This window comes from Microtus ochrogaster, chromosome 6, assembly GCF_000317375.1.
Source record: "Microtus ochrogaster isolate Prairie Vole_2 chromosome 6, MicOch1.0, whole genome shotgun sequence".
NCBI lineage: Eukaryota > Metazoa > Chordata > Mammalia > Rodentia > Cricetidae > Microtus > Microtus ochrogaster.
Window position 1 is genome coordinate 49,740,343 of NC_022013.1, and position 4,561 is coordinate 49,744,903.

The window sequence follows — 4,561 nt, forward strand, 5'->3', positions numbered from 1 at the left end:
GCTTCAAGGACTCAAGCTCTTGCAAACATCTGGGCATGTACCACAGCTCTGAGCCCTTCCCCGAATGGTGTTTTCCTTCCCTGCAAAGTTACTGACATAAAAATATTCTTTCTATATCACAGTTACTAATAAAAACAAAAACCATTCAGATGAGAATGGATAACAGGTTGTGGTTGTCCAGTGTCCACCTCTGTGTGGAGAATGTGCACATTTTAAGTCATGGCCCTGTCATTCAAGTCCACATCATGGCTTCCTACTAGGCACTGTCATCATACAGCTGTCTCACAGCAACTAAAGCAGTGCTCGAACAGACTAACGGGCTGGAGAGACGGCTGGGTGGGAAAGTGTTTGCTGTGCGAGCCTCAGGACTGTGTTCTGACCCCTCCACCCATACCAAAGCTAGAGGCCACACTAGGTGCCTAGAATCCCATTGCTGAGGTGGTGGGGGCAGGATGTGGGTGGATTTCAGAGCTCGCTGACCAGCCAGATGCAGTGAGAGAGTCTGTGCCAAAAAAGTAAGCTAAAAAGCTAGACAGACGGCTCAGCAGTTAGGAGCACTGGCTGCTCTTCCAGAGGAAGACGGTTCAATTTCCTGTACCGCAAGTCAGTTCACAACCCTTTAGAATTCCCGTTCCAGGGGATCTGACACGTTTTCTGACCTCCAAGGGCACCAGGCATACATGTAATATACATAGACATACATGCAGGCAAAACACCCATATACATGATACATATGATGGAGAGCAAAAAACATTCAGTGTCAACCTCTGCATGCACAGGCATGTCACATGAATGTATACATACGCACAAACGCATGCATGCACGCATGGGTGCATGAAAAGATAAATGAAATTAAAAGTAAAGCAGGCAGCAGGTATGAGTGAGAAGTCACAAGGCACCAGGAGGCAGGAGGGCAGAGGTGGGGGAGGTAGGAGGGCAGAGGTGGGGGAGGCAGGGTAGAGAGGAGGTGGAAGGGCAGGGCACTGTAAACTTTTGGAATCCCGCCTGTAAGAGGCACTGCTGTTACCTGCTCAGTTAGAGGTTGCAGCTCAGGGATTCTTATCTGGGGACAGGTGCACATCGGGCTCAAGGTGGAGACCACTTGGTTTGGGTGGAGGTAGAGTTCATGCTATAGACCCCTACACAGTCAGAGCTACTGATGAAGGGAGTGGAGAGCTCCCAAGACTTCTGGTGTGGGACACAAAGGAGCAGAGGGGACAAGGCAGGCTTGGGCAATCTGCCACCAGACCTTTCCTGAGGTCTAGGACATGGTTCACTCTCCTCTGAACTGCCTTTTCTACCAAGAATCTGGAAGGGAAGGAGATGGACAGAAGGCAGTCCTGGATAGTCCAAGTGAGAATGTGAGCACTGGCTAGTCACGCTGCTATGGCCACAGCCCTGAAGGCTGACAGAGTGTCATCTTCCCTTCGTTCTCATACCTGTGCCCTGAGGACATCAGACACCAGGAATGAAACTGAAGAGTTCATGCAGTAATAAATCCTTCAGGCACCAAGAGTCCACCTGAGGTTGGGGTACAGCCAGGGGGCACTGACCTAGGACATCTGTGTCCTCCCTGATGGCCCGAGATGTCAGGACGCTCTGAGAGGTGGAGGGAAGTGGAGATGTGGCGGGCACACAGGGACTGTACTTTACCAAGAAGAGGCCCCACAGTTTAACAAGAGAGGCTCAAGGCCATGGCTCTTGGCTTGGGGATCTTTATGAGCACAGTGCAGGAGTCTACATCTTGTAGAATGGTTTACATTCTTCCCAGATTTTAAACCGACATGAAGTGAAAACTCCTGCTGCAATTTAGTATTAGCCATGCACAGACTAAATTTCTGTCTCTGTTTCTGAGAGCCAGTCCCACTGAGTGATACCATTTCCCACTAACAAGAGGCCACAGGACATGGACTCAGAGGAGTCAAAATTAAACTACAAAATAAATTAACAAGAAAAAGAGCATTTAGTTTCTCAAGTGTCAGGTGGTATGGAAATAGGACAACCACACAGACCGCAGTCAGGTACTTAATGATAGCATTTTAATTCATTGTATATTATTTTTTTTCTTTTCTTTGGAGACACAGCTTTCTGTAGTCCAAACTGGCCTTGAACTCCTGATCCTCTTGCTTCTACCTGTAGGTGTGTGCCACTGAGCCCAGGGTTTTATTTTTACTTTCTACGCGTACTGTGCTGGTAGTTAATCCCAGGTCTGTGTACCTGGTTAGGCACTGACTCCACCACTGAGCTGTACCAGCCTTGCTTCTAGGCATTTTATGCTGTGGTACATGGCAAATCTAGCTTGTGCACAGCATGTAAAACCTTTCTATTTATGTGGCCACCAAGAGTCTGTTGCACAGCTAGAATGTGAACACAGGAAAAACAGTAAGTTTCATTGGGACAAAACTGCAGCTCATAGACTGACAGCTGCGCCACTCTGGAGAGACGTTGTCGGCAAGGCCAAACCATAGTCATGGGGCCGTATGCAGCCGGGAGTGGCCAAGTGTACCTCCCAGATTCAAGTCTGTAAAGTTCCTTCAAATACGGGCTTAAAAAAAGGTGTGTGTGTGTGTGTGTGTGTGTGTGAAATACCAAGTATACAAAAGCCGAGTTCTCAAAGTGTGAGCCTTGCAGATGGCAAGGCCTTGTAATGCAGAACAGCTGGACACTTCCAGCTGTAAACAGACTCAAACACTGAGGACACAGCGGTCATGACCTAGGCTCTCGAGCCCACCACAAGCCAAATCTTCAGTCTCTGTTTACACACTTCACTTTGCTGTACAAGAGTCAAATAACTTAGTGAAACACAATTGCTCAATACGATAACTACAGCAGATACAGACGTTATTTAAAAAAGCATAGATAAAGCTACAGGAAAGAAGCAGTTATTATATACCAGGATATATAAAATGTTTCTAAACAGGCCCGTGTTATCTGATGGTCAGAGTAAAACAGCAAACAGTAAGAAAACAAAAAAGGCATGCCAACATAAATGTATCAATAAAGGAAAAGCTATCTGACAAAATACACAATTCTTTCTCATCATTAAAAAATGTTCTTTTAACCTTAGAATGGGAAGAGTTAACCATCCAAAGTCTTAAGTCACCATCTCTAATTACTTTCCCTTAAAGAACAGTGAAGAACACATCCATTAAAACCCACAGCAAATGCCCTTGAGTCTTCAGACATCAAGGCCGGGCCAGTCTGCGTGAGGCGCCCTCACGGGCACTTCTGAGCAGACAGACTGGAGTGAGCAAATGGCCTTTGCTTATATTGAGGGGTTGTGTCTCTTTTTCAGTTTTTTTTGGGGGGAGGGGTCAGGGTTTCTCTGTGTAATAGCTCTGGCTGTCCTGAAACTTGCTTTGTGGACCAGGCTGTCCTTGAACTCACAGAGATTCGCCTGCCTCTGCCTCCCGAGTGCTAAGATTAAAAGCGTGCATCATCACTTCCTGGCAATCTTTTCATCCCCCCCCCAAACACACACAACAGGTTCATTATGTAGCTTATGCTGGCTGCAAACTGGCAATCCTCCTGCTTTAGACCCCCACCCCCATCACAGCCCCAAGTTCAGGGGTTGCAGCCAAGCTTCACTGCAGATCTTCTCACTGTTCCATTTATGTCTTCAGTGTCTCCCATTGACAGTGGACAAATGCATAGTTCTGACACCTTTGCCCAATTCCCTAATGAACTTCAGACACACAAGATTTAGGTAAGTGGGGAAAGAAAACATTTAAGATACTAACATAGCATAACACTGAACAGTGGAAGAGGCCGGTTCTACTAGAGAAGACCTCAATTTGCATGGATATATATATATCTATCAGCATTCGGGGATCTAGGCCACCCAACATCAAAATCAAGTCACTGTTGCCAGCAGGGTGGAGGCATGAGGTTCCATTCCTAAAAGAATAAAATAATGAGAGAAGCTAATGGTACATAAGTGGTGATCTGTGAGGAGGAAAACTCAGGACATTGTCGATAAAAAGTAAACAGAGATTTTCATACTAAGTTCAGTTATAAAAGCTTTTAATGCAAACAACGTCCAAACTGACAAAATTGGAGAGCAATAAAAATTGTTTAGCAACAGCTAATTTGTGACGAGATTTTTACTGAGAGGGGCCAGGAAAGTTTGCAGTGAGAACAGCCAAACAGAAGGTCAAAGCCAGGGTTAGAAGCTGCGGCCTGTCTCCACACAGAGACCACCCAGTGCTAGTCAGACTGCTGAATCCAGCTAAACCCGAGTTCCCAAAGCAAATACTGACCTTCAAATGATGCTTCACTGAAGAAAGACTTTTAAGACTTATTTACTTTTATTTCCTTGCTTGGGTGTGTCCTGACATTGTGCATGCCTGGCATCTTCAGAGGCTGGAAGAGGCATGGGATCCTGGAGTCGCAGCCGGCTGTGAGCTGCTCTGGAGGCACTGGGAACGGAACACGAGTCCTCTGCAAACACACTGCTACCTCTCTAGCTGCTTAGAAATGTTAATAAGAGGGACCATCTTAATAAAAAACAAAACGTTCCCAGACTCAAAGCACATGAACACCCTGAATCTACCTGGGGCCT